General features: G+C 43.4%; 1 protein-coding gene and 1 pseudogene across 2 annotated transcripts in view; one reads left to right on the forward strand and one right to left on the reverse strand.

Moving 5' to 3' along the window:
- GRIN2A (glutamate ionotropic receptor NMDA type subunit 2A) overlaps positions 1 to 13,865 on the reverse strand; it is a 1,360,048-nt gene that overhangs the window by 1,303,553 nt on the left and 42,630 nt on the right. The window lies entirely within an intron of this gene.
- On the forward strand, positions 6,816 to 7,513 carry LOC142463642 (peptidyl-prolyl cis-trans isomerase D pseudogene; annotated as a pseudogene).

The raw sequence follows: 13,865 nt of genomic DNA on the forward strand, positions 1-13,865 counted from the left end.
CCAGACGTTTTCAAATCTTTCTGTAGAGTTGTTAATAAATGCCGTGAGTTGTTCCATTTATAGAAAATGCGAAATGTTTCCCTGAAAGATCTGATAGGATGGTATTGTACCTTGCTCCTGTCAGAAGATGTGCAATTAAGTTGTTCGTAGCATATGATACATTTGGTACAGGTTTCCTCAAAATCATTATTACAGTATCCATTGGTACAACAGCATCACGTGCCCCGGTGATCTCTCTCTTAATTTTTCTCCAGAAAGGGACAGCCTTTGAGCATGTCCAGAAACTATGATATAATGTACCTCTACATCCACAATCTCTCCAGCACAGAGTAGTTGCTCCTTTATAAATATGTGTTAATCTGTCCGGTGTTAAATACCATCTCATCATAATCTTGTACCTGTTTTCCTTAATTATAGTGCAAACAGACAGCTGCAACCTCCCAGATATCTGCCCAGTCATCCCAAGAAATGTCCTATATCCTTCCCCACAGAGTCATATACGAGTGCTTTTCTTACTTATCTATAGAACTCAGAACAGAGTAAATATTTGAAATCATCCCTTTCTGATATGTTTGTATTGTGTACATCTCTTCAAATACAGTTGGATGTTTATTGCCTTGTGGAAAGATTTTTGAGATAATAAAATGTCTAATTTGTGTGTATTTGAAATATTCTGAAGATGGAATATTATCAGACTCCAAAACACTATTCATGGTCCCAAGGCTCAACAAAGTATCCGGCCGTTCCTCCTTCTCCTTCCGTGCACCCCAAAACTGGAACAACCTACCAGAGACTCTCATATCCACCACCAGCTTAAGTTCTTTCAAATCTAAGGCTCTCTCACACTTTAATCTGGTCTGTAACTGTTTCATACGCTCATAATATATATTTTCTTTAACTGTGCACGCAATGTCTTGTATATAATGTATACCTTGTTCATTTATGTAACTGTACTTGTAACCATGTACTATTTGTTTTACTCTGTGCCCAGGACATACTTGAAAACGAGAGGTAACTCTCAATGTATTACTTCCTGGTAAAATATTTTATAAATAAATAATATATAGTGTCTTTAATCCTTATTATACCTCTTGCGATCCAGATATTATTCCTTCCCGGTATAAATCCTGGGGGGAAATCTTCATTCCTCCATAATGGAGTCATGAGCGAAGGTTAAACCTCTTTTTTTTCTCCCATTTATCCCAAACATTTAGAGTGAATGTAATAACTGTGTGGTTATACACATCTTTAGGTCTATTTTTTGGGGGGGATCCACAATATTGAATCTATATTCTGCACAGGTATCTCATTTGCTTCTATCTCCAGCCATTTAATCGCCTGCGTGGGTCTATGCCATGCCGCTTAATGACTTAATTGTGCTGCGGCATAATATTTGTTTAGTGATAGCAAGGCCAGACCATCATCTGTTTTTAGTGCACTAAGTACACTTCTTTTTACTCTTGGCTTTTTCTTTCCCCAGATAAATGTATACATTCCGCTTTGCATATCACTCATAGCTTTGGTTGGGACATTAATTGGAAGGCTATGAAATAGATAAAGTATTTTAGGAAGGAATTAATCTTTAGTGATATTATTCTACCAATCCACGAAATGCAGTATTAATTCCACTCTTCCACATCTCTCTTAATTGATCAAAACAATTCTGGGTAGATAGTTTTGTAGAGCTTTGAATATCAAGGGGTCAAACATTCCCCCAGATATTTGATACTATCTTCTTTCCATCTGAAATTAAAATTTTGTTTCAGTAGTTTTAGCATCTCTGTCTCCACTCTCAATGCTAGCGCTTCTGATTTTGTGGTTATTTATTTTATAATTTGAGAAAAAAATTGAATGTCGAAATCTCGTCAAATAGATTAGGCAGAGATGTCAGTGGTCTGGTGAGTGTTAGTAAGATATCAGCTGCAAAGATAGCTATTTTATATTCTTTGGACTATTTTACCAAGCCTTTAATATCTTTATTAATCTGAATTTTGTTTGCTAACAGCTCCAGACAGCGCAAATAGCAGGGGGATAATGGGCAACCATGCCTGGTCCCATTATTTATATTGAACACTCCAGAGTTGATTCCAGCCATTTTAAGCGTGGACCTTGGTTGATTATAAAGGGCCTTAATGCCATATAATATATTTCCTTTGATACCAAATTTCTCTAAAGTTATAAACATATATGACCAGTCTACACTGTCAAACGCTTTTTCAGCATCAAGTGAAATTAACAGTGTGGGTGTTTTTGTTACATTTGCTAAATGGGTGAGGTTTATCACTCTTCAAATATTATAAGTTGCTTGTCTCCCCAAAATAAATCCCACCTGGTATGGGTTAATTATTCTAGGGAGCAGTTTATTTAGCCTTGTTGCAATAATTTTACTGTAAATTTTAATATCAGTAATGATTAATGAAATGGGTTGATAATTACTACAATAGTTATGATCTCTGCCAAGTTTTTGGATCACAGAAATTTGTGCTCTTAGCATTGAGGGGGGTATTTCTTTACCTTTCAAAAAAGAGTTAAAAAGTTTCTTTAGAAATTGTGCTAACTGTGTTTTAAATGTATTATAATAGCTGTTTGAGAGTCCATCTGGACCAGGAGATGTTTCATTGTTAAGTTCTCTGATCACTGCCGTATTTCATCTTGTGAAATTTCTGCATTTAGCAGGACTCTGTCCTCATTCAGGAATGGTAACTGAGAGGAATCTAGATATGTTTCTAATTGTCGTTTAAATACATCTGGAATTTGTTTGTGTTTATTTTGTAAATCAAAGAATAATATGCTATAAATTCTTCTTCGACTATCTTTGGATCAAATCTGATATCTCTATCTCTCATTTTGATTGATTTAATAGTTGTACAAATTTGTACTTTTCTTAATTTCTGTGCCAATAGTCTATCCACCCTATTACTTTTTTGGTAAAACACTTGTTTGGCCCATTTTAGGGCTTTTTCTGCTTTATTAACTTGCAAAATTCTCAAATCTCCCCTAATTGTAAGCATTTTTTTTTTTAATAATTTGAGTCTGTGGGTTTTTTTTTATATGTGGCATCAACTTCTGCCAGTTCTGTTGAACATTTTGTAATTTTATATTCCCTTTGCTTTTTCTTCAGTGAGGCGATAGCAATAAACTTTCCCATAGTACATGCTTTTTGTGCATGCCAGATCATTGAGAGCCATATCGGGTGTGTCATTAATAGAAAAAAATTCTATTAGGTGTGTGTTTATCTCGTCAACCACAGTGAGATCTCTCAGAAGTGAATCATTTAGCTTCCACATAGGTCTTAACATATTAGGGTTAATATCTTTAAATGTACAAGAAACCAGTGCATGGTCGGACGAGGTAATTGCATCGATCTTTGGATTTTTTACTGCTGGGATTAGTGAAAATTCAATTAAAAAAAATAATCGAGTCTTGACAATACTACATGTGGTGCTGAATGAAGTGTACAGTATAGTCTCTCTCTTTAGGGTGCAGTTATCTCCAATTGTCCCATAGTGCTACTGTATGTCTTGTATGCATCTTGCTAAATCTGTATCTTTTGAGTCTTGGATGCTCAGAGTTTTTTGGGGGGATCTGATTTATCTCAAATACAGAATTGAAATCTCCTGCCATAATTATTTTTCCTTCAGGAAATTTGGGTAATCTACTGTAGGAAAAACCGTCTCATAAAAATGTGCCTGATTCTCATTTGGAGCGCAAATGTTAGCTAAGGTGATAGTTGTGTTTCCGAGTTTGCCCTTGAGGATCAAGAACCGACCTTCTTTGTCTGAGTCACTTTCCTCCAGGGCAAATGGTACCGACCTTCTCACCAATATCGCTAGTTCTCTTTTCTTAACATGTGCTGATACGAAGAACACAGAAGAATTGGTTGAAAAATCTGGCCTGATCTTGTTTCCTGAAATGAGTCTCCTCTACAAAAACAATATCCAACATTTGCTTATTAATATCCTGTAAAGCTTGTTTTCTTTTTCTTGATTATTTAGCCCTTTGACATTCAGGGTACCTAATTTTAGCATATCAAAGCCATACCATGTTTCCTAGATTTTTGTTGCTTTGTATGTAAGCTGGAATTGTATTCAGTTGTGTTTACAGCCTATCTCTTGCCTTAAACTCAGGGACGGAGGGGAAGAACAGAGAACAAAAGAACAAAACATACTGTATATAACAACAAAGACATAAAGTTACTAACCTAAATTAAACTGCAACGGTGGGTATTCCAGAGATTAAAGAACAGCAATCTAGCCCCCAAGGGATTCAGAAGGGTGAGGGTATACCTCTGAGGGCAGAGGTTCCCTTTTCTATAGAAAAAAAGGAACAAAAGGGGGAACAGGATGGGACCCCAAACATACAATCAAAAACAACCAAAAGTAACTTTTAAGGGGCTTCTAGAGCTCCCAAGTCCTTTTCCTTCCTGGAACAGGGTATTGGAGTGAGCCGCAGTTGGCAGCCAGCTCCGAGGTCGCTCCACATGAAGGCCAATGAGCCTCCCTCAACTCCCGGGTGAGAGTGGTGAAAAGGCCGTCCGTTTGACCAAACCTTTGCTCATGGTACGGTGTTCATTCACCAGATGATTTTTTAATTCTTGCTTGATCTTTTTGATCTTTGTATTTGCTTCCTCTCTGTGACTTCGTCTGCGTCCAGATGGGTGCACGTTCAAGTCTGTTAGGCGAACCAGTTAGCGGGGTGATGGTGATTTATTTCTTTGTATTAGTCCCAATTTAATCAGCGCTCTTTCTCCCTCCTCTGGCTTCTTCACCACTAATGTTGATCCATTATGCCAAATTACTAGCTTGAATGGAATCCCCACTTATACCTATGTAGCAGTGCCCCTCCTTACCTCTGGTGAGGGAGGAGCTGCTCCACTGTTTGACAGGGCAGTGAGGCTCCACATAAGCGGGAAGAGGTGTCGGGGGTCGTTCGGGCTGCTGCGCATGTGTAGTTGTGCCTGGAGTGGTGGGCATCTTGGAAGGGACAAAGAAGACACTATAGACTACAAGTCCAGAATGCCTTGCAGAAAAAGGTGCGAGCAGCCATTTTGGAGATTGGAATATCCTCTGTGGGACCCAGAGGGATATTCAGTACGGACGGAGGCAGCATGGGAAAAGGTAGTGTCCAGGGAGCTAGTAAGACCCTGGGCTAGGCCAGACATCCCTACAGGCCACAGTTAGCTTCCCCTGCACTATAGGGGGTGTTGTAGGGTTAGCCCTAGTTCAGTGTTACCCATGTAGTGTTAGGCTGCAGTGGAGCAGGACACCAGACAGCATGGTGTTCCTTCGGTTGGAGACTCCATCACATGTACTGGTCTACAGGACCGACATCATCCAGGATGCTGAGTGAGGGGATTTATGTTGGAGGCCCAACTGCATGGGACCTGATGCAACATTGCTTCTCAAGTATTCCCTGGTCGGGCGTTGATCAGGAAGGTACCAACCGTGCATCGACACTTAACAGGGGGGTAGTGCTACCTCATATTTGGGTGTGGGATCGTTCTTTTGGACACTGTGTTTTTAGGTGGCATGGTCACCCTCAGTACTTTGGGGGAAACACACAGGGGTGTTGGGTATTGTACAACTGTATTGTACTATTGCTGATGTATATTTGAGTGTGGTTCTATGCCATTATAGTAATGCCCAGTTTTAATTATAGTGTGCTATTGTTATTACAGAGAATATTGAGTCCTATGAGGAATCATCCCGCCCACGCTGGGATCCCTCATAGGTGGAAGCGCTGCACCGAACGGAGAGAGTGAGCTCACCCCAGGCTCCCATAAGCGGAGGCTTAGTTCTTCTGTGTGCAAACACTAAATCACTAAATCACTAAATATCTGGATCTGGTGGCCTTCAAATTCTAGCCATGCTTTTGACCTGGAGGCTTGCACGCTAGCTTATTTTACTGTATAGTAATGAGCCCGCAGTATGACATCTCTCATCTTATTAGGGTTAGATTGTTTTGGTCCCAAAGCCCTGTGCATCCTGTCTATTAGTAATTTATCTTCTATAATATCCAGAAACATGCGCTGGAAAAATCTTGTCACAAATTCTTCTAGTGCCTCTGGCAGCATAGTCTCTGGGAAATTCCTTAATCTCAGATTGTTTCGTCTGGTGCGTTTTTCTGAATCTTCCAGCGCTTCCGTCAAGGTGTTTACTTGAACTTTTAAAGCTACCAGTTCATGGTCGGTGACATTTTGGGCTGAGATCAGTAGGTCTGCTACTTCTTCCAAACAGTCAGTTCTTTCTCCCAGTCCATGCAAATCACGACTTAGTCCAGGTACTACCTTGGTCATTTCTATTTGCATTTTCTGTACCATACTTTTTAATAGGTTATCTAGATTACCTTTGGTAGTGGGTCTGGCACTGTCATCAATTCCTCCTGCTGCTCCTGCTTCAGCTTCAGCCTCTGAGTGTGGTCTCATTCCGCCGCCATCTTGGAATCATGTGTGCCTCTGCTGTGTACTTCTTAGGAAGAATTGTGATGCTTCTAGCATTGCCTGCTTCTTCTCCGGTCATGTTTTCATCTCCCCGGGTGGTCTGCAGCTTATGTCGGCTATTTGGTGCTGGTCCAAGAAGTGCATTGTGGATTTTTGCTTGTAATAGCGCCAGGGACTTACGGAGCTCTTCACTTAAGCGGCCATCTTGTCGGCTCGCCGTGCATGTGCTCCTGGTTTGCCCATGCAGCAGAATTTATATACAGAAGGAAAAAAGGCGCATCAGTGACATTGAAGGGCAAGAGTCCAAAGAGAGCAGACATGGAAGGGAAGTATCTCAGGAAGCTTGGTTCTTCGGGACTTTTTGATTTATATGAAGATGAAATTGATGCAGAGGAAGAGGATGAAAATAGTGATTTTTATGATAGTGATCAACCGTTTCAGCTCAGACAGCTCTGACAACAAAGAGGAAAATATTAAAGTGAAGGAAGAGAAGCTTATAAAGCTGTGTGTGATAGCAGAGTGGGGGGAATTGAATGACCTGGAGGAGTGCGTAATATCCCCCTTGGATTGTTCTGGTGACACTTAAGCTGACTTCCCAGTGGACTCTGATGTAGAAATAGATGATGTTGGTAAAATCATTGCTATAGCTATAGATGTTAAGAACAAAGTAAATAATTTCAAATCTCAGACATGGGAGATGGCAACAAAGAAGTACAATAAGATTCTAAGATAAGTAGAAAGCTGCAAAGCTTTCACGGGAGATGACAATATATCGAAGTTAAATCCTATAGCTGTGGACTATAACTTAAACAATGTTGCTTGTAAGATGAAGCTATCGGACTGGAGACCAGCAATTGAAAGCTGTCATGAGCTCTTGAAAGTGATCCATCTAGCATCAAAACACTTTACAGATGGGCTCAAGGCTGGCTAGGATTGAAAGATTATGAACAGGCACTAGAGGATTTTAAGAAGGCTCATGAACTAGGAGCTGATGACAAAGCTATCAGCGGTGAAATATTTCAGGTTAAGCAGAGCACAAAGGATATCCCCCTCCCCCGGTGCCTGAGGTCTTAGACTCTAGTCAGGAGTATGAGGCAATCTTGATTCCAAGTATAGGGGGGGGGGATAATTTTGTTTTGTGGATAGGGCAGGTTTCCGGCAAAAACCTGGCAGTAGAGGGAGGCCTAAGAGAGGGAGTACTGTCATGATTCCCCCCCACAGTACTACTGGTAGACCTGTAGGGGTGCACAGAGGAATCTGGTTCAGGCCTAGAACTGGTAAGAACCAGAACAGTCCATGAAGCCAGATGCTATCCTAGTTTGACTATAAAACCCCACCCATCCTGTTTGGTCTTTGCTTGTCAAACATTCTTTTTCAAGTCAGGAGTCGGGTTATTCTTTGCTCCGTAGCGCTGCTTCTTTTTCTGTTTCTCTTCACTCTACAGTAGTTCCTAGTTCTACAGGTATACAACAGACGACAGAGAAGCCCAATGCTACATCCAAAATGACAGAAATACACAGTAAAATACTTATATATTCTCTTGAAAAAGGGTCATTTAGTTTAACCCTTTGGCCAAAGCACTGTAAGCTTGCGAGCCACGACAAGGCAGACACCTGTTCGCAAGTCCTAACACTACCAGATAAAATACTAATATACCTCTATTAGGAGGGAGAAAGACCACATTGGATCTATATCCAGTAGAATCTTGGGAAGTGGGGAGGGGCGGGCTTAAAACCTGGGAAGGAGGAGCCACTAACCTCCAGCAGCTGGGGCACCGGTTTAAAGCCCACCCCTCCCCACTTCCCAAGTTAGTGGGTCCTTACATTCTACTGGATATAGACCCACTGTGGTCTTTCTCCCTCCTAATAGAGGTAAATGAGAATTTTAATCCTAATAGACAGTGTTCGACAAACCTATACATTTGCTCGCCCCGGGCGAGTGGATTTGACCCCCGGGCGAGTAAATATTGGCCCAAGCAGCACACGTTTGGTACTAGGTGGCGAGTAGATTTTTTTGTGCGGCGAGTAGATTTTTTGGTGATTTGTCAACCACTGCTAATAGAGGTATATTAGTATTTTATCTGGTATTGTTAGGACTTGCGAATGGGTGTCTGCCTTGTCGTGGCTCGCAAGCTTACAATGCTTTGGCCAAAGGGTTAAACTAAATGACCCTTTTTCAAGAGAATATATTAGTATTTTACTGTGTATTTCTGTCATGTTGGATGTAGCATTGGGCTTCTCTGTCGTCTGTTGTATACATATGTCACGCTCAATAGCACTCCTTTTTGACACATATACATATATATATTTTGTGGGGGCTCAGGGGTTCCCAAAAATACCTTGCTGAGGTTTTGTGTTTTGTTAACCTAGTTCTACAGGTATTAAGGTATCTTCTTGGTTTTTTCTTGGATTCCCTTTACACTAATTTTTCCCCCTGTTTATTATTTTGTCCCTTTGCTTTTATTGCTGTTGCATGTAGCACTGTAGTTCCTTGCAACTTTTCTTGGTTTTTCCTAATATTTCCCTTAGCACTAATTGTCCCCTGTTTATTATATAGAGGAAAGGGTGGGGGGGTTAGTATAGTGCTAACAAAAGAATTATGTACAAATAATGTGTGGACCCAAATAATCACAATAATATTGTTGATTGGCGGCTGCCGAAGAATATGACTGACTACCTATGTCAGATAATAAACTGTGCAAAATCAAAAAGGATATAAACGGCGCCTGATAATAAAGTCTTGGTATGGTATAACTAGTACCATACAGATGTAATATATACAACCGTTGAGAGTTAATTGATGGCAAATGTCCTGGTCACTCCAAACGATATTTAATGCAGGTGAAATCCCAGTGCATGTAATGAGAGAAAAAGAAGACAAAACATAGCATAATACTGTTCTGTAAAAGTAACAGCACAAAAGGTAGTGCTGGAAGATTGCCTCAGAGGTAATGAACTTAGTGTGACAGGAGGGGGTAACCAGGCTATATAATAAAGGTCAAGACCATTACTAAAATAAGTATTTTATAATAAACTAGCTGAGAGACCCGGCGTTGCCCGGGAGAGGGGGGAGGTGGGACAGTGGACGGGAGGAGGGGAGGGGGGGAGGGACAGTGGACAGGAGGAGGGGAGGGGGGGGAGGAACAGGAGGAGGGGAGGGGGGAGGGACAGGAGGAGGGGAGGGGGGAGGGACAGTGGACAGGAGGGGGGGGGCAGTGGACAGGAGGGGGGGACAGTGGAAAGGAGGGGGGTGGGTTGCTTACAATTTCCGTGTCCCTCCTCTCCACTCCCCATGTATGTTTCTCCGCTCCCCCCTCTCTCTCCGCTCCTGCTCCCCCCCTCCCCCCCATGCGTAGCTCCGGTCCCCACCCTAGAGTGTCTGACACACACACAGTGACACACACACACAGTGTAACACACACACACACACACAGTGTAACACACACACACACAGTGTCCCACACACACACAGTGTCACACACACACAGTGTCCCCCCCACACACAGAGTGTCACACACACACACACACACACAGTGACACACACACAGTGACACACACACACACACACACGTCACCTCTCCTTCCGTCCGCCGCCATCTTACTCCGCGAGGGAGGAAGGGGGTCCTTCCGGGCGCCGCCATCTTAGGTGCCGCGTGTCCACTGCCTGTCGGAGCACCGGGGGGGAGGTGAGGGGAGCACCGGGGGGAAGGTGAGCGGAGCTCCGGGGGGGAGAGCTGAGCGGAGCTCCGGGGGGAGAGCTGAGCGGAGCACCGGGGGGGAGGTGAGCGGAGCACCGGGGGGAGGTGAGCGGAACACCAGGGGGGAGGTGAGCAGAGCACCGGGGGGAGAGCTGAGCAGAGCTCCGGGGGGAGAGCTGAGCGGAGCACCGGGGGGGAGCTGAGCGGAGCTCCGGTGGGGAGAGCTGAGCGGAGCACCGGGGGGAGGTGAGCGGAGCACCGGGGGGGAGAGCTGAGCGGAGCACCGGGGGGAGCTGACACGGGGAGAGGAGGAGAGCGCGGGGCGCGGGGCGCGGGGCGCGTGCTTGAGAGCTGTGGGGGGTGTCCCGGGTGCTCGCTCCGCTCCCCCGCTGACTGTAGCGGCGCCAGGGGGGGGGAGGGTGAAAGTGCGGGAAACAGGGAGACACGGGGAATGTTGGTTCTGTGTGGTGTGATCTCCGGAGGAGCTGCGGCCACGTGCGGTGTCCGTTGGTGATGTGAGGATCACACAGCGCTGCTGCCTCGGGGGGGTGTGCGGTGTATGTTGGAGAGGTGAGGATGAGACAGTGCGGTGAGGTGAAGGGGAGGTGTGTTGGCAGTGTAGGCCATAAGAGGCGGTGTGAGCGTGCGGTGTGTGTGGTGTTGTGTGATGGTGTGGAATGTTGCAGTGCTGAAAGCAATAAGACTGGTACCTGATTGTGCAGTTCTGGCGTGGTAGCAGGAGGTCAGGGTTTTCTGGGTTGAGAGCAGTGAGGGTTAGGTGCAAATCTCTCAGAGCAGTGAGGGTTAGGTGCAAATCTCTCAGAGCAGTGAGGGTTAGGTGCTGGCAAGCGTTCCCAAAGCTCAGTGAGTGAGTGGTGGGAGAGTGTGTCAGTGGTGTAGGTCAGTGAGGGGTGGGACAGTGTGGCAGTGGTGTTGGCCGCAGACCAATGAGAGGTGTGCGGGGGCGGGCATGGCCTCAGGCGGAGTGACAGACCAAAGGTGCAATCAGATTGTCCGTAGGGACACAGGAAGATGCAGACAGGCATACAGTGCTTTCACTAATATATAATATAAGATGTACTCCACCTTTTTTCACTTATCTATTATTATTTCTAAATTCATTACCTATCAGCTCTGAGGCAATCTTCCAGCACTACCTTTTGTGCTGTTACTTTAATAAAACAGTATTATGCTACGTTTTGTCTTCTTTTTCTCTCATTACATGCACTGGAATTTCACCTGCATTAAATATCGTTTGGAGTGACCAGGACATTGGCCATCTATTAACTCTCAACTGTGGTATATATTACATCTGTATGGTACTAGTTATACTGTAACAAGACTTTATCAGGCGCCGATTATATCCTTTTTGTTTTTGCATTGTTTATTATTTAGCTACCATACGGTAGCTTTTTAGTGTAGCTCTTCACATTTTGCAGGCTTCTTTTTGTTCTCCCTGTCTTGTTATTTTTTGAGCTACATTATATTCTATCGGTTTTTATATATTTCAGACTGCTGTCTTTTGTGGGTTTCCATGCTACCTACGAGGGTTCCATACATGCTGATCATCCGTGATACATGCAAGATTTTAACCCAGAAATGTTTTTTTGCCACTAATCAAAAATCAAATACATATGTACATCTTTAAATCAGTTGCTAGTTGTTTTTTTTTACAGGACCACTGACTATCCCACAAAACATAGAGACCTATATTTATTAAGCAATCTTCTGCCATCAAACAGTTTTCATCGCTCGAATACTGTACACCTTACAGCCCATTGACTTGAACGTGGCAGAAGACTTCTTTGTAAATATCACCCATAATGGGACTAAGTACTAAGAAAATGTAGGAGCAAAAGTGGGGTAAAAAAAGAATAATTTTTATTTTGCATCTTTCTGTAGCATTGTATCATGAGAAACAAGAAAAGAGCGCACAATACTCATAGTGTATTACTGTAGTACAGATATGGCATGAAAAGGTTAAAAACACACATACAGAATAAAAAAAATAAGTTTATTGAGTAGGATATCCATTGTATTGCTGGAAACTGCTGTCTCTCAATATCTGCACGGTAGGGACACACAGGGCACCGGATCATGTCTCTGTTGAAAACTTATGAGGCACACAGTCTCTCCAAATCAGTTGGCCCTCCATCTGCACACCAAACAGCTGACCGGGGCACTCAATAGAATCAACAGCCCAGTAACACCGAAATCCCACACGGGAAAATAGCAACTGCAGTGGCAAGTTCCAGCGCCGACTCTCGGTCCTTGCTTTTTTCAATCGAAGGACAGGGACATTCGCCAATCATGTCACCAGTGACATCGGCTCCAGCTACTCAATCAGTGGATGAGTCCCGCTCAAGCAGCAAATGAGTCCCGAAGATGATAAATATGAACTAACTCAGCCAGCATTCAAAGAAAGCATCTATAGTTTGGCAGAAGGGAAAGAAGGGACAAATATTCTCTTAAAGTCCTTCAATATAGTCCAAATCCAGAATTTGGACAGTACTGACGGACTTTAAGAGAATATTTGCCAAGCAAATATCTTGGAATATTCTGCCAAGCTATAGACGCTTTCATTTTATTGTTGGCTGTGTGTGTTCCTGTTCTAGTGTTGTGAAGTTGAGCATCTGTTTTTTTTGAGCTGCAGACCTCTAGAATTGTATCTCTTCCTCATCAGCCAAGGGAAGTATTTTTTTTTTTTTATCCAATATGGTTGTGTATATACTTTTATATATATTTTTTTTTCACTTTTGCACTTTATTCACTATAGTGAGTGATCATTCAAATATATTTTGTTTCACATTGGTTGCATATCACTATCTTAACACTGTTTGTGTACGTTAAACTAGACACTTGATCACATTGTATATTTGCATGTTTGTGACCTCATTTTTTCTTTTTCATTGTATCATGACACTTTGATCAAGTTTTTACACAATGGAGTCTATGGGGCCTATGCTGTAAGCGTTCATAAGCCATTTATCAAGCACTCATCGGTCAAAATGCTTACTGCTATTCAGTAAGCGTCGATAAGTGGGCAATAAAAGACTTAATCGACAAAATTTAGAGCCTTCAAAAGAAAAAATCGCTGAGTGAGCGGCGATAAGCCACTTATCGGCAGGTTCTAAAACTCGTGCAATTCTAGTAGCCGCAATTAGGTTATCGAGGCCTATGGCAGCTCTAGAATGGTGAGTTTCTCCCAAAATCCTCACACCAGAAAAAGTTGGCGTGAAGGTGCTGAGAACCTGCTGAGAAGCGGCGAGACGGGGCTTAGAAAAAAAATGCTTTTTTTCTGCATCGGAATGATGCCAGGAGTCTCCGGAGCTGATACCCATTAATATCAGCACGGAGACCCCCGGCATGAATCCAATGCAATAAAAATGCATTTACATTCAACTTCATTAACTTAGTGGCTAACCGCTAAGGCAATGAAGGGGTTAACCCCTCCCGCTACTGACCAAGGGCCAATTACCCCCTTCACCCACCCCTGCTACCCACAATAAACACTAATACCCACCTCCTCTACCCCCACATGATTGATACCAGATGCCGCGGGGTCCAGTGGTCCTCAAGTGGTCCCATGGGTGTCTTGGCCCTTGCGTGGTCCCCACGGGTGTCCGTGGTCCTTAGGTGGTATCCGGGGGTGTCCGGGGGTCCTCAGGTTGTCCCCGTGGGTGTCTGGGTGCCCTCGGGTGGTCCCCATGGGAGTCCACTGGCCTGCGG

The sequence above is a fragment of the Ascaphus truei genome, chromosome 11 (assembly GCF_040206685.1).
Source record: "Ascaphus truei isolate aAscTru1 chromosome 11, aAscTru1.hap1, whole genome shotgun sequence".
Lineage (NCBI taxonomy): Eukaryota > Metazoa > Chordata > Amphibia > Anura > Ascaphidae > Ascaphus > Ascaphus truei.